Source organism: Oreochromis aureus, linkage group 8 (genome assembly GCF_013358895.1).
Source record: "Oreochromis aureus strain Israel breed Guangdong linkage group 8, ZZ_aureus, whole genome shotgun sequence".
Lineage (NCBI taxonomy): Eukaryota > Metazoa > Chordata > Actinopteri > Cichliformes > Cichlidae > Oreochromis > Oreochromis aureus.
This window is the reverse complement of record NC_052949.1, coordinates 25757919-25782559: the sequence shown is the minus strand read 5'-3', so window position 1 is coordinate 25782559 and position 24641 is coordinate 25757919. Positions and strand designations below refer to the sequence as shown.

General features: G+C 38.7%; 2 long non-coding RNA genes across 3 annotated transcripts; both read right to left on the bottom strand.

The window, feature by feature from the left end:
• Window positions 1–17: 17 nt before the first annotated feature.
• Window positions 18–4059, bottom strand: LOC120432686. 2 transcript variants are annotated; one of them, XR_004200273.2, is made up of 4 exons: window positions 3721–4059; window positions 1579–1670; window positions 1181–1468; window positions 18–1064 (listed from the first exon to the last, which is right to left on the bottom strand). It is a non-coding gene; the product is annotated as an uncharacterized LOC120432686 (long non-coding RNA). The 2 variants fall into 2 exon arrangements; XR_004200272.2 differs by having other exon boundaries at window positions 1579–1673; window positions 3721–4058.
• Window positions 4060–9512: 5453 nt separating this feature from the next.
• Window positions 9513–14539, bottom strand: LOC116330884. Its single transcript, XR_004200271.2, has 5 exons — window positions 14095–14539; window positions 12966–13045; window positions 10762–10854; window positions 10352–10639; window positions 9513–9668 (listed from the first exon to the last, which is right to left on the bottom strand). It is a non-coding gene; the product is annotated as an uncharacterized LOC116330884 (long non-coding RNA).
• Window positions 14540–24641: the final 10102 nt, after the last annotated feature.

Below are 24641 nucleotides of genomic sequence, written 5' to 3'. Positions count from 1 at the left end.
TCAAAGATGTGGAAGAGTTTGTTACTGACATATCTTTATTTGAAAAGATGTTCCATTGTATGAAAACTGTTTGATTTACAGTCAATCTGTACAAGCAGCATATACAGGATATTAATCACTTTTCACAGTTCTCAGTTTCACGGTACATTCTCTTATGATTCCTATTTTCATTATGATTTTCACTTTCAAATGACACATATACACAGAAAGAAATGGTAAAAAAAAAGATGAAACAGAGGAAGAGTTGTCTCAGAGGAATCACATTGTTTCCATAATAACATGTTTACAATGCTGCATTCAGTGTATAAATGTAGACTGTACTGATTAATAATTATGCTTCCACCATGACATCCCCTTTTGATATGTAATGTCCATCCGTCCATCACAGTCTAAAGCAACTGCTGGATGACTTTTACTGTGAGCTGTGATCAGAATTATGTGAAGAAGTCAAGGTGGACAAACATCAATGGATTTACAGAGTAAGTAGGTAATCCAACTTCTCATCACTTTACATTATGAGAACATGGATGAGTAGTCAACTCTGTGGACATTAATTAGACTCAGTTTTACAACACATACAGGTACAGTCCTATTTTTTCTTAAATTTTTATTCATCAGGCAGGAAATTCACATTCCCAAGTTTGACCCATAGTCTTTCCCTTCTACTCAGCAAACTAAAGTCACGTGGAATGCTCTATTATTCACATCCTACTATTGTATGCATATTAGGCTGCATCAAAGAATTCTAAAAATTATTCTCTATGTGCAGAGCCAGCTGCGGTAACTGATGAGCCGAATTTTTCACAAACAGCAAATATATGCATTTATGTTCTGCTACATACTGACAAAAATCAAAATCTGAATTTGTCAGACAGCTGTTAAGTCTTTACTGACTGGTGCAGTGTATGTCCCTGTCCTGTCACTTACTCTGCGTCTGTAAGTTCTATACAGGAAATACAAAATTAATACAGCAACAGCAGAGGCAAAAACACAAAGTACAATGGTTGTCACGTGTTTTGACTCCTCGGGCCTAATGATGTAACCTAGTGTTGGAGCTGGTCCACCTGACAAAGTACAATACAGTTATTCTAACAGATGCATTGAATACAATTTATGTGTGTCTGAACAAAACGTACACTCATTCATTCACATAAATTTTAAGATGCTGATAGATACTCACTCCGTAAGTGGACGCTGATAGAAAATTGATCCATACCACACGCTAACACGACTGCAGCTGTGACATTTTCCTCTCTTTGGACACTTAAGATGGTCAGTGACAAGCTGTTCGGGGGATCCCATTTACAGCTGTATTCTGGCAAGCCACAGAGTTTGGTATGATTTTGGTTCATCCAGGAATAATTTAGAGCTCTACAGTCTGAGCCCCCTTTTGAATTTATGTAACAATTTAGAGTCAGTTTTTCTCCAACTGTAACATTGTGAGGGTTACTGCAATTAAGTGACACCACTGAAAGAGAAAAATATTAAAATATTATTTATTATATTATTACATTTATTCTTCCTTATGTATTTATAGTGGGCATGCTTTTAGTAAGATATTTACTTTTTGATACATACTTTCGTCTGATGAGACACTGGTTTGTAGAGCACAGAACAGGCTCAACCATATCCACACACAGGACATTCTGAAAGCTTCACTTCACTTGAAACTACTGGAAAGAAAAAAAAATGTATTAGGATCACCTAAACTTATACTGTGTTAGAAAAATCAAGGAATTGAGTTTGCCTGGTTTTTGCCTGTATAGTTGTTTTTAATGAAAAAGTCATCTCAAAATCTGAGACTGTCTCTCCAAGAAATTATCCAGGTAAAAAAAAGAAAGAAAAAATTTGTTTGCTTGATTACATCTATATTGTAACAATGCTTCATGGCAATAAATCTTATATGGTTTATAAATGGTGCCACATTTGTACGTCAAATGCATTTTTGGGTTGAGCAGCAGAGTTGAGCATGTGGGTTGGGCCCATGAAACATTTGCCAGATCTTCTCAACCAATGATAAGCAGCTGCTACTGACTCTTGTTCGTTTTATGTCTGATGAAACAAGTCATACGGGCAATTTAACAACTGATTTGCTTAACAAACAGGGGTCTTGGTAGCATATAATAGAACCAAACACAGCCATGGCAGCCTTGCCCCTACTCCTCGTGATGGTCACCACCTTGGCCACAAACTGCTGTGGGATGGTATCCCATTCTTCAACAAGCATTTGTTGCAAGTCAGCCAGTGTGGTTTCGTTGGTCACTTTGGCATGAACAGCACGCCCAAGCTCATCCCACAAGTGTTCAAGGTCAAGTCTGCAAGCAGGCCATGCCATCCTCTGCACTCGCAAATTCACATCGATGAAAATAATGATCTGAATTTGAAGAACTTCAAAACTGGGTGGCTATAGCTCAGGAGCTGGTCATTAACTAATGGGAAGATACTAACCCCAAGTTCTACAATGCATCCATCGGAGTGTGAATGTTAGATAGAAAGCACTTAAACATCGAAAAAAGAAGGTGCTTGTGTGAACGGGTGAATGAAATATGTTGTATAAAGCGCTTTAAGTGCTCAGGTAGAATAGGAAAACACTATTTAAGAACCAGTTCATTTACCATTCAAAACCAGCTATGGATATAGTTTGGCTGAACTCTAATAAGCCTCATTAATAATGTCTCCACCTGACTCAATGTGATCTTTCTTCTTCTTCTTCTTCTCTTTTAAATAACAAATGTAGTCCACCACACAGCAGCAGAATGAAGTTTTTACATGGTCCTAATGGATTGAAAAACTGCATTCTTTATCACACCGTGCACTTGTGCTCACTAACTGCTAGTGTTATTTGTGGAATCCAAACAATTGCGAGAGTGACAAGTCTGAACAGCTCCACAACAGCTCCCTGTTTGGTGCAAACAGAGGCTACTGTAGGTCATGTGCTATCAAGTCATGCACCAATCCTGAAACCAGATTCAAACCTTAGTAGAGTCAAAATATAAAATACTGAAATAACTTTGCAGGTGTGTAAATAAACAAAATGGAGTTAATGACTGTTTAAAATAATGCCACTGGTCCCTTTTAATGTAAAAATGTATAGGCTTTGTATAGCAGAATTCTCATTTATCTTTGTCCATTAATATGCTTTTGTCTAACAGTCCTCAGAGGATTCATAATTAACTGATCTAAAAGTTCAGTTAATTCCACTTTAATCCTGTCACTTAGATTAAAGTGGAAAGTACCCCAAAGTAGTTTTTGGTGTTCACTGAGACACAATAATATCATAATACCTGTGTTATTGCCTAATATTTATTGAAATCATACATACGTACAAGATAATGCCTGTAAATTACATCTTATCAAATCTTGTGTAAAAACAGGGCAAAAAGTTTAGTGGTTATTGTAAGAAATACTAAATAACAAAATGGAATTAATTTTCTTTAAATGGAAATAAATTCATTGTTTTAGTCAGTTATATAGAATGACAGAGTAATACATATTTGAAATAGATACCCAAAGTTAGCCTCTTTAAATAATGAGAATTTTTACATTTTGCTTTTTTTAAACTTACTTTTCTTAAATACAATTTATCAATTTGCATTATTAGATTTGCAATGCATATAAAACCATATGAATGATTCATGACTTTTCAAAGGAGGAATAGCCAAACAAAGCAAACATGAAAATAATTTAGTTAAAATATATAAAAGAAGGATTAATACTTACTTGGTAGAGAACGTCTCTCTTTGGAGAACATTTGGGAATGAGTAGTAAAAAAACAGGGCAGATTTGATTATCCGGTCGAGGTGACACACGACACCTGGGGGAGTTTCTTGCAGGCGACGTGTAACTGCCTGGAAAGATTAAAGGACGGTTTGGCAAAGAAGAATGGAAAGTAGAGGCAAATGCATTCCTTAAAACAGAGTCTGAGGTGACACTTTTCAGTTATGACAGAACAAATGAATGGGATGTAAATGCTTTTTTTTACTTCGTCAGTGAATAACACTAGCTTGGTAAATGATGAAAGTCACCATTTTAGTTTTTACTGAATAACAGCTGTTAGCGTGGTTGGTAGATTAAAAAAAACTGACTGAATTTAAAAAACAGTTTTTGTAGTAGTTTTTATTGATAATGCTACTCATTTTAATTTATTAGTTAATTTCAAGGTAAAAGAGTGTGGATCAGGCTATTTCCTTGGAACTCATACAGACTTAGTTGTAACTAGCATTTGCTTTGAGTTTTTTTCATTCCTTCATATATACAAAAGTTTGAACACACTTTAATGGTTTTCCTTTACTTTCATGACTGTTTATATTGTAGATTCTCACTGAAGCCATTAAAAACTATGAATGAACATATATGGAATTATGTAGTAAATGAAAAAATATGAAATACCTCCAAACATAAGCTGCGAGGTGGCACAGTGGTTAGCACTGTTGCCTCACAGCAAGGAGGACCTGAGTTCAATTCCACCATCAGGCTAGGGTCTTTCTGTGTGGAGTTTGTATGTTCTTTCTGGGTACTCTGGCTTCCTCTCACAGTCCAAAGATGTAGAGTTGGGTTAACTGGAGATTTTAAATTCCCCATAGGTGTAGATTGTCTTTGTGTTAGCCCTGTGAGGGAGGGAGGCCTCCTGCCCTAAGACAGCTGAGATAGTCTCAAGACCCCATGCTTCACAGTGGGAACCATGCATGTAGAGACGATCTGTTTATCTCTTTTTGTGTCGGACAAAGACACGGCGAGTGGAACCAAAGATCTTAAATTTGGACTCATCAGACAAAAGCACAGATTTTCACCGATCTAATGTTCATTCCTTGTGTTTTGCCACTGCACTTGGGGACACATTCAAAGTTTTAGCAATTTTCCGGACTCATGGAGCTTCAGTTCTTAAACTAATTATCAAACTCATTTCAATTTCATTTTATTTATACAGCGCCAAATCACAACAACAGTCACCTCAAGGCATTTTATGTTGTAAGGTAGACCCCACAATAATACATACTGAGAAACAGGGTTTTCTCAGTATGACCCCCTGTGAGCAAGCACTATTGGACTGTTGTTCTTTACTTAGCTGATTGGTTCTTGCCATAATCTGAATTCTAATTATTGTCTAAGCTGTCAAATAGGGCTCACAGCTGTGTACCAACCTGACTTCTTCACAACACATCTGATGGTCACAATCATACAATGAACCCCGACAAGGCACACCTGTGAAGTGAAAAGCAATTCAGGTGACTACATCATGAATCTCACTGAGAGAAGGCCAAGAGTTTGCAGCGCTGAACAAAGCAAAAGGTGGCTGCTTTCAGGGATCTAAAATATAGGACATATTTAGATCTACAATGTGGAAAGTAGTAAAAATAAAGAAGAACCATTAAATGAGAAGGTGTGTCCAAACTTTTGACTGGTAGTGTATTCATCCACGTTTTTAACCATTTATCCTCTCAAAACAGTGTGAAGCTGACAGAGTGATACAGACCACTATACACCCCCACAAATATGCCCATAACCAGTTTAGAATCACAAGTTAAACTGCCAAACATGCCTTTGGAGGATAGCAGAGTGCTAGGAGGAAATGCCACGCAGGCACAGGGAGAACAAAGAAACATAACAAACAACAGCTCTGACCTGTTCACAAACTCTGCAGAAAAAGGCCAGTGCCAGCACTAAACAATGCACCACCATTCACTGCATTTGTAATACGGAAACCACTTGAACCGATGATACAAAGTTTAGATGTATCCTTTTATTATTCACTTGAGGGATGACACATGTGCACAACCCTACATGATAAATCTACATGACTGATGGAAAAAACCCCCAAAAAACAAACAAAACAGCTGCTGAAGCGAATGTTTGTGGAACCACGCAACTGAAAAGGCTTTTGATTCTAAGCCAGTTTTCTGGGTAAAAGTGATAATAAACTCCAGGAAGTCATGAAGCCTTGGTGCTGGCTTGTCATTTAAAACCTCACAGAACTCACAGAAGCAGGGTTTCCATTCCTCTTTTTTTAAATAAGTGAAATAGGTGCCAAGCCTTTGTGAGTTTGGCAGGTGTTGCATAAGAAATCTCACAGAGAAAATAAAAACGTTTACTCATGACTCCAGCGCTGATGCTGAGCCAAACTGTTTCAATTCAGTTCACTTTTACTGATAGAGTGCCAATCACATCAACAGTCAACGATCTCAATCTGTGCTGAACACCGTTTGAAGGAACTGAAATAATACTTTTTTGTGTAATAATACTACATTTTGTGTAGACCCTGGCTAATAATGTTATTCGTTAGCCAGTTTAATGACAGGAAATCGCGCACAAAAACACAAACAAGTAAAAACCAGCTGCACTAAAGTTGTTGAGTTGTAGTAGAAGCCAGATGCTAAAAACCTTTCTGCGCATGCTCGTGCTAACCAAGCAGCAGATCCCAGAAATGAAAGAGGAAACTGTATTTCCTTGAGGTACTTGCTAATGTTAGCTCATGACATACATTCTAGCCTCGCCTCTAAATATTTATGCGGGCCAAGGAGGTAGCACTGAAGCTAAAAATGCAAAACCCAAAACAAATGGGCGACATCATGGTGGCTACATCAACTTCAGCATCATCAGGGTCTACACTGAAATGAGAAGTTCATACTTTTTAGAGCTTTACATGACAAATAAGTTGAAACTTTTATGCATGCAGTGCCTTGTAATTAATATTAATGGAATATGCTGTTTGCAAATGTAATCAGCCTCATCATCAAACCTCAATTCAACAGGATAAACATTATAATGCTATCTTGAAAAACTGCCTAATCAGTTGGATGACCTATTGTAGTGTCTAAGAATAATTCAGAGTGAATAACCAGAGATTTCAATTTCATCCACCCATTTTAGGGTGGAGCCTTTAGTTATCATACCCAAGGCAAAGTCTCAAGGTAAAGAACTATTTGTGGCAAAGCAGATCAGATGAGATACACGCACAACATTATTTCAGTCTCGTAATCACACAGAATCACATACAAATCATTAAGCAATTAAAGTAGCATTAATCAGTACAGACACTAGAAACTCAGGCTGCCATTCAATATACCTGTACATGAAGTAAGCTGGTATTAGAGTTGCTTTTTATTATTTTTAAGTTTCTGAATTCATACTGTACAAACCCTCATTTTATTAAACAATGTTTTTTTTCCCACCTAACTTCTCTATGTGCTCACTCGTTCTTTCTTTTCTTCCACAACCTCTTGTCCTCTCTCTCTCCATCCTCGTCACTTAACTAGCAACTAGAAACTGGACTCCACACACCGTGTGCGAATCACACACCTGCTTCGCTGGACTGCTTTATAAGGAAGGGTTATTCTTTGCTGTAACAGTGAAGCCTGGTATGAACTCTTGTGGCGTTTTGTTTCTTATTGTGAAGAGTTGGTAATGGCCAAATGAAGCTTTCTGAAGCACTGGCTCTTGTATTGAAATAGGGTTCACTACTGAAGCTTTTTAACACATGCTGCTTTAGTGACATCTGGTGGCCAAAAATATAAACAGCAGCTTTAATCCACAAATTAAAATGAACTGCTTTATTATGATTGCCGACTCAGAGATGCTGACTTGCCAGCCTATATTTAATATCATGTGACATTCTGTGACATCAGTCTGACTTTGCTTGTGACTTCCTGACGTTTTTAAACATAATAAATAAAAATGACATTATATATAACAACATATCACACAGTCTTATAACAGGTGGGACTATGCTTCTGCTGTTAGGTAACTGCCTCAACGTGATTATTATGTAATTAATCTGTGGACTTGTGCATTTATATATATTATATTCTAACTCTTATGTATAGTGTATTTTTATGTATGTTTTTGATCCAGGGCTAGACTTACTTATTAACTAGTAAAATAGAAACATACAATAACGTTATTCTGTTTTATTTTTTATTTAGGAATCACAGAACATCTTCTCTTCCTCGCTGACTCTGTGTCTCTCAATATGTCTTGGTTTTATTTTGACACATGTGTCGTGAGCTTCAGCTTCAAACGGAGCTGTGTTTTTTTTAGCTGTGGCTAAATGGAAGAATTATCTGTTGTCGTATATCGTACAACAATATGTACTTGTCCAAGCAGACTGAAAACTGACTATTTACCTGACATCTCATAACTTTCTCTTGCTTAATGAGTGGCTATGATGTTTGTAAAACAACCAGCAAGATTGCAGCACAGGTTTTCAAAGCATAGCTGTGATAACCCCAGTGAGATCATCAGAGTCTGTTTCCAGCTGGCCACATTACAGTAACACAATTAGATCTCTTTGTACACTAGTTAAGTTGCAGTTTGGGTAATGTAGATGCTAGATTGTAATGTGTGTGTGTGTATGTGTGTGTGTGTATGTGTGTGTGTGTGTGTGTGTGTGTGGGGGGGGCAAGAGAGATTTTCAGGTTTTATGCCACATGTAATCAAATTTAAAATACCCCCCCAAAAAACAAACAAACAAATTGATTATACAATAAATAAATACATTCAACTGATTACACAATTGAATTTTTTGTGGTCACACTATCCCTATATTAACTGGAGACATTGTAGGCTTCACACAAAACAGGAGTTAGTTGGGGTGTACATTTTGACAGTATAAATCCTGTACAGAGGCAGTGTTCTGTTACGATCCAATGTTATCAGTGTTTGTTTTATGTCTGACTCCTCCCACCAGAGGATGGCTGTGGGTTTTTTCCTTTTCTTTCTTAGGGAGTGGACACCTGGGGCGTGCCTGCTGAGTTGTTGGGTGGAGTCTGTTCCTGTCCTGGGATTGGATAATTGGTTGATCACCTCCAGTATTTAACCACCAGATGACAGCCACCTGACTCCCTCTCTCTCCTAGCCTCCACCATCCAACAAAGAGCCTGTGTTTTTGCCAGTTGATTTGCAAGTATAACCTGATGTGTGTCTGGCGTTACAATCTTGATCTTGTAAATAGATTTGTTAAGTAGCAGTTGTTTTTTTGTGTTTTTTTTTCACTGTGTGAATTTGTTTATTGTTCACTGCAGCGGGCTAGTAGGCGTGAGAAGCCGTTTTTCTTGATTAAGTTTTCTCCTGTTTTTTGTTTAGAAGGGTAGGTAACTGAATTGTCTTTTGGTTTTTCTTTTGTGTATGAAAGCATAGGGACTTTTAGGGAGTTTTGTGTGTTATTTTTGGCATTGCTCACTGCTGAAGCAAATAAATGGCTGCTTAGCACTTTAAAAGGTACTACTGTTTGTGTTCTTTCTTGGGTGGTGCGTGAGTGGGGCCAACGTCTTGTTGCGTTCAAGGCACGCCTAGACTTAGAACGTAACAGTTCACACATCACTGAATGAAAGTAAACAGTATTTTTGTAACAAAGCTCCTCTCAGGAGCACAGAACACAATATTCAGCTGCAGCTGTGCTCGTTGTTGTTGGCTCAGTTTGTATAAACCTATCGAGTAGGAAAGACTGTAATGCTTTTGGGAAGTAGGTGGATAACCAGCTGTGGTGATCAGTAACATTCATAAACAACAACTATATGTGCACATATAACACAACAATCAGCCTTTAATTCACAGTGCAGAATCTGTCACTGAAATTGTGTCTGACTTCTATAGAGTGAAAATGTATACAGCTGTGGGAAAAACACAGAGTATGATGGCCATCACATGTGACTCCTGCATTCCTCCTCCATTTCCTGTAAAGTACATTTATTAAAGTACAGTTAACATGAGCATGAAATACAATTAAAATACAAAATATTGATTCCTAGACATATTTCTTGTATTTGTACAGTACTGTGCAAAGTCTTAGGCAGTCGTAAACAAAGAATGCTTTCAGAAATATAAATCATTATTGGCCCCAAATGTATTGTGCAGCAGGACAACGACCCCAAACATACAGCCAAAGTCAATAAGAACTATCTTCAGCTTAAAAAAGAACAAGAAGTACTGCGCAGAGCTCTGTGGCCCCCACAGAGCTCTGATTTTAACATCATTGTGTGTGTCTGGCATTACATGAAGAGACAGAAGGATGTGAGGAAGCCTGTCCACAGAAGATCTGTGGTTAGTTTCCCACGTGAGGGACAAAGGCTCATCTCATCAAGATGTTTGGAAGAACCTACCAGCCGAGTTCCTTCAAAAACCGTGTGTAAGTGTACCAAGGAGAATTGATGGTGTTTTGAAGGCAAAGGGTGCTCACAACAAATACTGATTTGATTTACTTCTTTTTTGTTCATTCACTGCATTTTGTTGATTGACTTGTGTTATTAACTTTTCCATTTTTGAAAGCATTCTTTGTTTACAGCATTTTTTTTCTCACCTGCCTAAAGCTTTTGCACAGTACTGTGTATTTCTGATGATATTACTGAAACCTACTAACCTGCAATACGGAGTAGTTGTACTCCCGATTTAGCCATACCACAGTCTGACCTGATTTCAACTGTAACGTTTTCCTCTTTCGTGACACGTTGAATGGTGAGAGCCACATACTTCTGAGGATCCCATTCACAGCTGTAGTTTGTCCAGTTACATTGTATGGGCCCATTTGTGTTCTCCCAGGTATAATTTTGAACTCTACAGTTTGAGCCATCTTTCCAATGTATGGGACATTTTAGGTACATTTTACTTTTTCCAACTTCTGCAGTCTCGTTGCAATTCACTGACACACCTGAAAGAGGAAAAAAAGCACCAAATGATATATTTCTTCTTCCTAATGTATTTACATTGGCTACTGTTAATAGCAATACAATATATATAATATTTTTTTTGATACACACATTGTATAATTACCTTGATCTGATGATACAGTGCTTTGCAGAACAAAGAACAGACTCAAGCATATCCACAGGTAGAACATCCTGGAAGCCTCAATGTCTTTAAAAACTGGAAGGAAGTAGAAACGTTTCGCTGTTTTAGAAACAGGGTTTTGTAGTTTTAATTTACTTTTTATTCTATAATTTAAAATCAGAGAAAACAACCATAGAAGTCATTTATGCAAACAATGCGTGAAAGCAAAATTTAAAAATGCTCTAACAAAAGTTGAAATAACATTGTGACTTTTTGTTAGAGACAATTCATTAAGGAAAATGACAAGGAGCACGTACAGTACATTATTTCACAATTTAGAGAAAAAAAAAAGATGTTACTAAAATAACTGTTACAGTCGTGGATTTTTTTTAGGTTGGGTTTTGGTGTCTGTTTAGACACAGACAGGGGCGAGGAGACGTAACATGACTTTAACAAAAAGCGAGCCTTTATTATGGCTGATGACAGAAGGCAAAACAAAAACAAGGCAAGAGCGGGCAAGACAACTAAACTGGAGAACAGACTATAAAAACCTATGATACTGAACACTATACCAGACTATAAAACTGTGATAAAGCTATGACACTTTGAAGACTAATTCTATGACTGTGACAACTATGACTAGCCATAACTGGGAAGGTTACACAGATGACGTGACGCTGAACACAGGAAGACTGAGGACTTAAATATTCACATGAGGAGATCAGGAGAAGTGGAGACAGATGAGGACACAGCTGACTAGAATTAAACATAATGACAACACAGGGGAGAGTAAAACTAACCACATGAACACAGAACACACACACCATCTATTTCAAAATAAAACAGGAAACTAGACATGACAAGACTAAGCTTACAGACGTAAAACACACAATAAACTAGACAAGAATCAAAACATGGAAACCAAGGAAACAATAAATAAATTGCTGCCTTAACCTAAACTAAATAGGAATAACAAATGATCACAAAGCTAACATGAGAAGAATACAAAAAGTAAACTCAGAGCCCTGGGTCAGAGGCCCAGGCTGTGACATGTATCATTAGGAAAAGTAACTGTCCACCCCGACTATAGATGCAGAAGTCTGAATGCCAGTATTTCCTGTAGTATCATATTTCAGACTAAAACCAAACAACTTCCTTCAATGCATGTTTTCAACCTTCAGTGTTTGTCAAGTTAGTTTGTTTAAAGCAGTGCAATCGGTGAGCATCTCAAAAGGAACGTTCACACACAATACACTTCACTTTTACTAAGCATGATTGTTTTCTGAGGAATTACAAAAAATTGTAACAAGTTTCGACAGCTTCCTTAAAGAATTTTAAGAATGCTGATAGCCTGCAAAACAAGGGAAAGTGGAATAACTGATCCATGAAAGAAACCTGGAACCAAAGTAGGTACGAAGATATTCCTTAATAGATACTCCATGTCTGTAATATTTGATGCCTGATCTTTTGTTATACTTTGGCTGTACTAACATCACTGTGTGTCACAGTACATTCATCAGGATTCTGCTGATCAACAATACTCCGCAGCACAAAGTAATCCTTAATAATTTTTTCTCTTTAATTTCCCAATAAAGCAGACTTCTGTTCCCATTTCAGGGAATAATATTGTACTTTAAACCTTTGGATTCATCGGACAGTTACAGCTCCTCAACTAACATTTATTCTATCCACATTAAGATGGTTGGAATATGATACGTTTTGCAACTTTGATCTAAGTTTGCACATCTGTCATCATAGTAAACAGCCAGCTTCCTGCACATGCATCCACATCATTTACAATTTAAAGGCATAATTTTTTAAAAGTAATAAAAGCAAACAATAGCAAAAGAAATAGTAAACAAACAATAAATAATAAAATGTCATGGATGTGACTTACACAGATCAAAGCAATGCATATTTGACTAAATTAATAAAAAAAAAATTTAATTAGAGAGGTAAGAGTGGTACTTTTCTTTTGATATGGAACATTTTGTTTCCACAAACTCACCTAAAGACACTTTTCTTAAATATAAAATATTTCTCCCAATATTTGTTTAAAATTATCAAAGCAAATCTGTTTGCATCAGCAGCTCTCTATCACCCTAATAAAACCAAGTGTGTCATTCATTACGTATTCTAGGGAAAAGAAGCAATTTATAACATCTCTTGCAGACAGTTAAAGTAAATCATTGAGAAGTAATACTTACTTAGCAGGGAACTTATCGCCTTGCAGGGTATCTGAGAATGACTCAAAAAACAGGAGAGACAGCATTAATCCAGTTCACAGCTGCCACAGGACACCAGTGGGAGTTACCCAAGAAGAGAAAGTAAGAAGCAGACAGAAAGTAAGAAAGTAAGAAGCAGACAGGTTGCTCAACATGAACTCTACCAATGGGGCACTTCAGGTAAGAATAAAGCACCAGCTACCAGTTTTGGGGTCATTAATAAAGAAAAGTAAGAGAATAGTAAAACAATAGAAAAATAGTTATCCACAGATTATTTTTAATTTGGACATTGGTTACTTTTCACTTATTCTGAGCCCAGGCCTTGTAATTGACCATTGTCAGGGGAATGTTTGTTAAACCACATTTTGTTTGTGAAGGGGCAGCCCATGCCTTAAGTGTGGGCATATTGTGGGTATACTGCAGGGCTCCACTGGGGGTCCCTCTCTACTTAGTGTAGGCAGCCCAATCAATAGGTTGCCACATTTGGACTGAGGCTATGTGGTATTTTTGAAAACGGAGATTTTCCGTTTTCGTTTTAAAAATAATCCCGTCCACACGTAAAGGCAGAAATGAAGGAAAACGCTGCTAGGAACATGCCAAAGCAGCAGGTGGCGCTATATTCCTAACCGTGTAGAAATGTTGGCCAATCAGAAGTCTAGAAGCCTCGGTGGGAAAAAGTAAACAAAGATGGGGCATAGAAGCAGAACCGAGTCGTATATATGAAGGGACAGTAACTGTGTGTGTATATGTAAGCATTTAAACACTGCAGAGAGTACAATTAACAGTAACAGTATTGTAGAAATTCATTTCACCGAAACAACAACGTGGCGCACACTGTGACGTCGGCGCACACCTTTGACACTGCGTTTTCTCCGTTTTCTCGTCCACACGTAAATGCAAAAACGGAGTTTTAGAAAATATCCACCCTGGCCGGAGTTTTTAGAAATCTCCGTTTTCAGTGACCGAAAACGCCGTTTACGTGTGGACGAAAGGTGCAAACGCATAGAAAAATCTGCGTTTTCAAAAATACCCGGGTACGTGTGGACATAGCCTGAGATGTGCTCTACATTTTACGGCAGAACTGGGGCCGGTGTCTCTGTGGTTCTCTCACCATGTCAACATCCCTGTGTTGCCCACTTTGGGCACGTGGGTCTGTTTGCTGGGTTAGTGATTATTAGGAATTCCTTTGGCTAATTGCAAGAACATCCTGGGTTTAAATCCACCATCTGCTTGGAGCCTTTTTGTCTGGCATTTGATGTTCTCTCCATGTCTGTTTGGGTTCTCTCCAAGTACTTTGGCTTCCAAAGACATGCAATTAATGGGGTCAGGTTAACTAGGGATTTTCATATTGCCCACAGGTGTGAATGTGAGTTTGAATGGTTGTCTGTCTCTCTACCGATTCACTCAGCATTTTTTTGTTCATCTCTGGATCATCATGTCCCCTTGGGCTCAACACAAGAGCCACAGGCTGTTCAAATACAGACAAGCTCCCCCAGGTGGTTAAAAGTAAGAATGACCTATTGAGATTTCACTGTTCCATGGTTTGTCTTTCCCTGGGGCAGAATTAAATACACGTGACCGTTCAAGCAGAATTGGAAGCATCTAATGTCAGTGGCGATCGGTCCTCCTCTCCCATCCAACTGTCTCTGGCTCTTCTCCTTTATACGCCCCACCCGCATTTATGAGGGGAGACACCTGATAATTGCTGTCTTTTGTTGCTTTCATAGTGACTTTCTGTTTGGGGCTACATCCAGATGACCTCTGGTCTATCTGGTGCCTGGCCTAATTCATGGTCAACACCATATTTAACAGACAATTTAATAGACAAAAAAAAAAAAAGACAAAAATCAAAAGCAAATGGCAGTGATCACACTGAATGGCAGCAACTTGAATGCTGCACTTACGTAACCCTGCTGCGATTGTAAGACAACATCCAGGTTCAAAGCAATTCAGTTCATCGGTCTCACTCCCCAGCACATTTCAGGCTTCACAGGAATAACAAAAATATTTCAAAACCGGGAGTGGATTGTGGGCAAAAGGCCATTTACATCTTAAAATGGACATTTAAAGAAATAAGCAGGTGTTTCCATCTCTTAACCGTAACATTATTAAAACATTCTTATATGGCACTGTGATTTCCTTGGCTCGGATACAGTTACAGAGGCACCGTCACGATTTTCTATGGAAATACAAGTCACAACAGCTCCAAGCTGATCAGAAGGTTCATATGTGGGACACAGTGAGTAGCTTAGGTTTGATTCTTGACTGTGTGCCGATCTTAAAACCAGATTAAATCTTGGCAGATTATAATGAAAAATTGAAAAATAAATAGTTTTTTCCTAGGCCTTTTCAGATAAAGATTCAGACGAGTGTTTCACCTTAATTTCTGCTACTATAAAAAATTAATCATATGCTCTGCACTTGCATTTAAAAACATATACCCATGAAGATTGACTTTGAATATTCAGCTTTGAATAGGTGGCCATATATTTTACATCTTTTAATAGTGTGTGTAATCTCTAATTCTTCAGGGTATTATGACTGACACATTGTATACACGACAGATTACACATCCAAGATTTAATCATCATCTCATGCCTGTGGGAGTTACCTGGAAAAAATGCAAAGACTGACTTAACATTAGAGGAAGGCATGTTGTTCAACATCGGTCTAAGGTATGAGTGAACCAGTTTTTTTGGTTGTCACTATGCAGTTTAATCATTCTTACACAAACTAATACGAACATATCTGATAAAAAAATATGATACTGTAAATAATCCTTAGTTTTTAATGTTTGTTATAGGAGGGAACATATGTGGTATTTTAGCATCAGACACTTAGTTTTCTGTTTCCTGATGAAGTTTTTCTGCATTCATTTATGCAGATGATGTCTTTTATTTAACGAAATCAGACACCAGCTCACAACCTTAAACATGATTATTGTGCTAGCAATTGGGTGTGATCCAGTGATGGATTTATGATTAGCTAACAGTGAGGAATGGGAGGGATTTTTTTCTTTTACTTTAGCAAAGTAAGCAATGAAAAGGCCTCAGGAGACATAAAGCTGTTTTACTGGCAAAATATCAAAAGTAAAACCAATAATTTTGCTGATTTTCTCTATCTGTGCAATATGGATTAACGTTACTGCTGAAGCTCTTTAAGGTAAATATCAAAACTATTACACTGTTTAATCCACACCAATGCATCATATTCTGCAATATCATATTTTTATATTTGCTGTCCTGTGAGGACATCTGATCTCTGAAATAACAACTGTTAATGAAGCTGGAAAAACAAACCCAATCACAGCTGAAGTAAAAGGCTTCAGCCTACTGATATTAGTTCATATAATACATTCTCTGTGCCAAAAGTGATGAGTTAAGGTGCCCATGGAGGCAAGGGGTGCCACCAGGCATTTGGCCCCAGGGGCAGACCCAAGACAGGCTGAGAGATTATATCTCTCGGCTGGTCTGGGAACGCCTCGGTGTTCATATTCATATTAATATTCTTATTCTACTATGACAAAAAAAAACATACAAGTGTTCATTTAAGGAAATAAACAGAGCAGTAAGAGACGTTTTTCAAAATTTGTTTTCTTTATTTTGATTTGCCGCTAATTACATTTTTTGTAGTGCTCCCTACTATGTGAACCCCTCACCTGAAGTTTCATGTTTTTAGTTCAAGCCAATTAAATTGAAACTATCAACCCCAACAATCAAATGATCCCCTTTAATAGCAAGCACTGGGCAACGGTGGAAAGGAAAAACTCCCTTTGAAAAGGAAGAAACCTTTGACAGAACCAGGCTAAGAAAGGGGCAGCCATCTGTCATGACTGGTTGGGGGGTGAGGGGCAGAGGAAAAGAAAAATGAGAGCACACGTTAGCTATATGTTGCTCATGTTGCTAAAAATGAACAACATATGGTTTTCTGGACTGTGAAAGAAAAGCAGTCCATCATTATTATTCTTTAAATAGGAACTAATCCATTATCAAGGTGGCAATATGACTCAAAGAGGCCATAGACAGGGTAATATGGAGAACAGCTGTTATTAAGCATTGAGAAGGCCCAGTAAGCTGCAGGAATAACAAGGCCTACTGTGGCAAGACCTAAACCTACTTTAAGTAGGCGTTTGGCACAACTACGCCACGAACCACTAGTCTGACCCACGTCAGGAGGTGGTTCTGAGACAGGAGAATTAAGTTCCTCAGGTTCGCAGTTTTGTTTTTTCAATATTTCATTATCTTTAGTTATTAAACAGTGAGGTTCTCCCATTTGGTTCTTGAGACTTTGTAAAGCTTTCTTGAGATTTGTGTTCTCTTTCTTTAGCTCATTTCTCTCACTTTCGACCTGGGACAACTGAGCAACAATGCTGCTGTTCTGTTTAAGGAGAAATGCTTCCTTTTCCTTATTAAGTTCCTTGAGCTTTGTGTTCTTTCTCAGCATTTCATTCAACCTATACTGCATGTCTAAGCATTTTTTTTTCAGTTTTTCCTGTTCTCCTTCTACTTCAGTGGTTTTCTGCTTTATTTCATTGTAAAATTCGTGCAGTTGCAGATCTTTCCTTTTAAGTCTTGGAGAGCAAGTTGTGTTTTTTTATGTATTTCTTCCAGTCGAAGAAACTCTTGTTTTTTTTCAGGGCTTTATCAAGTTTTACTTGCATTTCCTGGTTTTTTCTCTCAGTTTTATCAAGATTCCCTTTTAGCTCCTGATTACTAGCTTGTGTCTGTTGAAGCTGGTAGGACATTGTTCTTAAGTCAGCGTGGTTTTGCTTGTTTGCTGTCGTCAGGTTTAGAATCTGTTGTCGCGCTCGATCAAACATTCTTTCCCAGCCCTCATTTATAATATTTACATCGGGCTGCCTTTTCTTTTCTTGGTCTTGTTGGTAGAGAAATGCATTATGCCTTTCTTCCAAGTGTATATTTTGGGCCTCCATGTGTCTGCACCTCTCTTCAAGTTCAATTTTTCTGCTTGGATTTGTTTAAGCCTGTTCTCTAGATCTTGGTTTTCCTGCCTAATTTCAGCTAATGGCCTTCGGGCAGATAAAACATCATCTGAGAAATTTAGCTGGGCAACCTCTAGAGGAGAGCCAGTGTAAGCTTGTTGAATTTCGCCGTGTTTACTCTGAGACATGTTGGAGTGTTGATGAAGTGACTGTGTTAAAGATTCAACTGCAAACTTGAGTGCTGCAAATAAACTGACTAAGTTTGGGAGTCTTACCCCTATTTATGGATTCACAGATCAAAGGCATATGAAATGCCTTTGATCATCATGATGATGTCAGAACATAAGGTGGCGGGGTTATAAAAGACTTTGGAGTTGACGTCACGCCGCAATGCATTGTGGGAGCGCAGCACCATTTTCGGGTCTACTGAATCAAAACAAACACACTGTGTTGGAACGACGATTACAAGATGCTTAAAAGCAGCTCAAAAGAGAATGGACTGTATGGAGACCGATTGCGTCCAGAGGCGCGGCGGCGGTACCTGCAGAAATAGTGTGCATTGGAAATGTGGACCCGTATAAAATACGGCCGTGGAGTAGAAACCCTGAAGACCAACCGCTATCCGGTTGTTCAGTCTGACGTCACTGGCCGTGTCTGGGCCTAAACTCCGCTGCAGGTCCATATATCAAACGATCACTGTGGCATTACTGAGAGTTGAAAAACTGTCTAAAGTCTTTCATCTTTAATAAAATGATCAGTGTTCTGCTCTACCAGGTGTAACAATTGAGTTTAACATCCAGGCATCCATGAAAATGGAATTTATGACATTTAACAGCGTTAGAAGTTAGCAGGAAGTTAGCGGCGCTAGCTTCTATCTAAATACAATATAGCATGTCCTGACTGTGGGGTTTTGGAAAAAAAATTCAAACGTACAGCTCTGCTATAACTTCCAACATAAATGAAGACAGAAAACTAAACAGCAGTGACGTTTGTAGGGTTACTGAAGTTTGGCTAGCTGGTATATAATGATGTGCTACGTGACAGCTAGCGACACAGCTATGTTAGCATAACATAAACAAGCTAACTTTTTTCCACTCGATAAAAGTTAACGTGAGTGTTCTCGGTGGTCAGGAACAAATGTAATCGCATTGCAGGATGCTGTAAAAGGACTAAACTTCAGCCAGGAGAACAAGTGAGATAATCCATCCACAATACGAGGTTAGTCATTCATATACTGCTGCATGGGCTGTGCTGTAGTTACATCGTAAGGTTTTAAAAACTGAGCTTAAATAACTGATTAGCAGTAATAAAAGCCGAGGGAGGTCAACAGTGATCACTGACTGTTTTAGGAGCTTTTGAGATTAAATAGAAGAAAATACAAAACATTAAACATGTTAACAACACAAAAGCCATATTAAACGCAGACTACTTTAGGCCCGGAAGTAGGATTCGTCACGTCATCACTGAACAACCGGATTGATGTAGCCTGACATATTTTCGTACCTTGTCTGTGGAATCAGCGCGTACAAGTCGTCATTCAAACAAAGGTAAGTCAGCTCGAGTACTGCGAGTAAAATGCGTTTGATTTTCCCCGAACATTCAGGTTAGTGCAGCATAAATTCATTCATGAGGGGAAATTACAGTGAGAACATGTGGAGGCTCTGTTAGAGGGATAACATATTGAGTTCAGTGCATTGATGTGACATTGTCCTGAAGGATTTAGTTATTCTTTATGGTTAAAGAAATTGCAATGATTTATTCATATTTATTATAAATAATTCTAATTATACATCTTCAATATTTGTATCTTGTGTCACTAAAAATACATTTTAATTTTATACATTGATTAATGACCTGCAGAATCTCCTTATCATATTAAGTGATTCATAATTGTCACTTTATGCTTTCTCCATCTTGAAAGTGATTACATCCTTGCATTACATACTTTAGGTTCATTTTCTGCAGGCAGGTTTCTGACAGAGAACAGGCTGATTTAGAATATAACATGCAGCGTTCTATAGATGGATACATAAAAAAAAAATGAAAAATGACATGTATGTGCTAACTTTCTAAACACTTTGTTACATTTATGATAAAGTTTATAAAACACATTTATGTCGGCCTTGGCTCATAGTTCTTGTCTTTAAATGAACTTTGTATGTTTCAGGTCCTGCACTCTCAAAGACTGAATGAACCAGCATTGCAGCCATGGATCACTGTGAGCATCACAGGGAAGGTTGAAGCCGCCCACTGCACCTGTATGGCTGGAGTCGCAGAGACCTGCACCCATGTCGCTGCTCTTCTGTTTAATGTAGAAGCAACTGTGCGGATCTGTGGCACAAGGACTGTTACAGATGAACCTGCATACTGGGTTTTGCGACCAAGATACAGTCAGTGGTTGGCCATAAGATAGACTTCTCCTCTTCAGCTGCCCAAAAAAAAAAAAAAAAGGCTCTTGATCAAAACATAAACAGACCATCCGTATTGAAAAGTAAAAGGAGCCGTCCTCAAAAAAGAAAAATCCCACCTGCTACTGTGGAGGAGTTGTCACTGCTATAATGCCATAATGTTTTATCTAGGGGTCTAGATTTATGCCTGTAGTGCACTGCCAGGTAAATAATTTGCATTTACTGAATATGTACTGACTGAGTACCACTGTTCAAAAGTTGAATAAAGAAAAACTAATTTGCCTCTTTTTTTTTTTTTTTAATTTATTAAAAACACTTTATAGAACATCACATCAGTTACAATGTAGAATCCATGTCATTTATAGTTTACAAATGACAAAATGTTTACACAAAATCATGACAGTGTTTACATGATATCACCCACTACTAACATTATTTACTGTATCTTTTGAATTTTTTTTTACCGCTATTTAAAGAGCACAAGACTTAAGAATATTTAACAGGAGCAAGTTTCATTTTCCCTGGTTTTACTACCACACTGTTCCCCAAACGCTGCAAACCTTCACCATCTTATCCAGAAGGGTCACCTCTTCACCCTCACATGGAAGAAGTAATCTGATTGGCATGGTGGTATGTTTGAAGCAGGTCCCTTGTGTAGCGCTGGAACCCAGTCACGGTGCGTTTCATCCATTTCATAGGCTGGTTTGCCTGCAATAATGCCAAATAATTAGCAACTCTATAAATAGAAGGTAATTCTGCAAAATCACTCAGTAGGATGTTTGTTCTAATTTGCTATGAGCTCAGAGCGCATCGAAAATAAAATAGGCTATAAAGACTGATATGAACATATTTAGAACTTACTGGAATGAAACTGTCTGGAGCACCAACAGATATTTGGAGATGGAAGAGAGCTGGATATCAGCTCGTCTCACAGCTGCTATCCAGGCTAGACGCCTTCGTTTGGTAACATCCGATACACGAGCTGCCTCATGTTGCTTCCAGGTTGGGAAAGAATGAAAAGATAAACCCTTTTCAAGCTTATTCTCTTGCCGGTCGTGCGATCACACATTGCAGCCGACCAGACAGCAAATACGAACCATGGCTGTTGTGTGTGCCTTTGCTCCCTTTTCACTTGCGCTAGACCCCCAAAATGGCGGATCGGGCCAAAATCATTTCCACGCCCACCCCCGTGACATCACGCTCCAAAGCTCTTATAAAATGACAACGCCACCTGCGGTGGGTAGGTAGGGGAGGGGGGGGAGGGAATTCTAGCCCCCAGGAAATATGAACTTTAGAAATGAAATTAAAACAACAACAACAACAACAACAACGTTCGCACAGGTTCAGGGATGCACACTGAGGCCGACTCAAATATTAACACAATTTTATTTATTAATGTAAAATAAAAAACAAAACAACACTGACAGCGCACTGAATGTCTAAAACGGTGTCCCAAATTACAATAAAAATAAACACACAACTGGGACTTACCAGCAGCGGTGGACCAAAAGAAAACCACACAAAAAAACCCACTATAGTCTATTCACCTGGTGCTGTACAACAAAAGAAGTGTGGAAAACGACCCGCCACCTAAGGTCCCACGGCCGCTGGTAGATCCTCAGTTCGTCTGCGAGCCAGCCCACAGCTGGTGCTGGTTCCGATTGTCCGTAGCCCCACTCAGTCTCGCGCAGCTCTCCACAACTGGGAGAAAAGGAGAGGCAGTACCAGTTTTGTAACACCAGCCCAATATGCAGCTGAAGATCGCCCCGACCAGCGGCGAAAGCTGGAGTGAAACGATAGTCCAAACGGGGCTTAGCGTGAGACCCAAAGCCCACAGGGGCGAGGCGGGGCAAACAGCAGGAACAAAACTGGACAGCCAACAGATCGGAACACAAGATAAAACAAGGCAAGACAAGACAGCAGCTAGGCAGGCGTCTCAACTCTTCGCTTAAAATCAGGCAGTTGATCCCTGAGAGGGTGCGGCAGCAATCAAACCCCAAGACTGGAGCACACTGTACTGTACGGTGGACGCAACTCACGCGTCTCTCCACCACGGCTGGAGTAAAAAGAGAAACAGCCGCGCTGTAGCAGTCACACGATCCGATCGTATCGGTAAATTAACCAATAGGCCAGCATTTACTGCTGTGTCGCACCAGAAGCTCGGGAGGAATGACCCAACAAAAAAACCCCGGCTTCCCTTTATACAGGTAAACACCACCCGGTAATCAATATACAGGTGGGTTCCTAATTAACGTAGTTGCGCAGCAAGAGCGAGCGCAAGAGAGAGCGAAAGCAGTAGAGCGAGCGAGAGAGAAAAGAAAGGCGAGTAGCCCATCCGGCTACAATTCTTTTTTTTTTTTTTTTTTGACTTTGGTGTTATTGTCTATATATACATATATTTAATAATCACCTCTGCACAGGAGCTGAAGCAGAGTCCAGCCTGTTGCTCTCACAGTATAATACTTGAAATAAAAGTACAGTAACGGTAGTTAGTGACTGTACAGAGGAGCCCTGCATAATGGGTCTCCACCTACCACACAGCACCCCTTGACAATAATCTCTGTTACTGAAGTGTTCAGAGGACTTAAGCCTCTGAAGTTACGGAACGGTTCTCAGCCGAATGTGAAGCGATGGGAATGAGAATCAGCGCCTCCAAATCTGAGGCCATGGTCCTCAGCCGGAGGATCAGGGATGAGCTCCTGTCCCAAGTGAAGGAGTTTAAGTATCGCGGGGTCTTGTTCACAAGTGACGGGAGAAAGGAGCGGGAGATCGACAGATGGATTGGTGCTGCGGCTGCAGTGATGCGGACGCTGTACCAGTCCGTCATGGTGAAGAGAGAGCTGAGTGTAAAAGCAAAGCTCTCAATTTACCGGTCGATCTACGTCCCTACCCTCACCTATGGTCACGCGCAGTGGGTAGTGACTGAAAGTACCCAGGGGCGGATCTAGAGAAATTTTCTTGGGGTGGCATGAGGGTGGCAGAGAAATTAAATGGGGTGGCAAAATCAAAGCCTTTTTTCCCCAAACACATATGCAGGTGGTTACATATGGTTAAAATGATTCAAATGCAGCAAGTATACACATTTTTCATATAAAAATAGTCTATAACTTAATTATTGTCTGTAGCCCACATAATTACACACTTTAGTTACATAAAACATGTGAGTTTTGATGTTATGTATTGTATAGCCTGTATAATAAATAAATATGTAGCCCAATAAGTATAAAATCCAGAAAGCTACACAACATGGGGCGGTTCATTTACAAACACAAGTCTAACTTAAGTTTCACACTGTTTTTGTTAGAAAACAATCAAATTGTTACAGCTTAAATTACACAAAATGTCAGAAATCTGCACTGTCATGAACAAAAATTTAAACCTAATTTTTCATGATTTGTTGGATTAACCCACTGAGGTCTGAAATACACCCAGCCATTTTTGACTCCTTTTGAGTTTACGTTTGTATTTCACCCTCAAATTGTTTCATTTTATTTTTTCCCCCTTGGCTTGTTTGGTATCTTTTCAGCTCAACTGAATTTAGTTGTTTTTTCACTGACATACTGCATTAGTACTACTATTACTGTTAATAGTACTATTACTGATCTGAAATCACACAAAGAACTTTAAGTGCTAGTAGTATTTTTTACTGTAAAAAACCCCACAGACATGTTGAGTAAATTTTTATAACTTGAAATGCAAATATAAAATGTACATTTTGTAAACATATACAATTATTTATCTAAAAATGCAGCCAATACACCTGTGGGGTTTTTTTTTCATTCAGTGTTACTTCCTCTACATGTCTTGGGCCGTTTATCAATGCCCAAGTACGCGAGCACGGACTCGCGATATGTACAATTGGAACACCTGCGTACGTGATGATGTCACAGGTCCGGAGTTTTTACTGCCGTCTACTCCTAATTTAACTGTGAGTAACATGTTATGAAGCTTAACTGTAATCACAGCCAAACCGGTTTACTCAGGAACAAATAAAACACTGAAATAAACCAAACATTAACATTTAGAAGTGATCTAAGTGACTTATATATCATTTTTAACCTCAGTAGTGAAACCTCTATTAATAAAAATAGTGTACATGTACATACGTGTACATACCTTAATAAAAACAAGCAGGTGAGATGTTAGAACGCTTTTATTTCTATTTTAGTGGACACTCAATACTATAGACAGCTGCTGGAGTTTCTTTAACCTGAGTAGTGAGAAGACCGCGAGCGGGGGGGGTTGAAAACGATGTGCCGGGAGTCCGCTGTTGAGTTTTGGACGAAATGCATTCTGGGATATATAGCT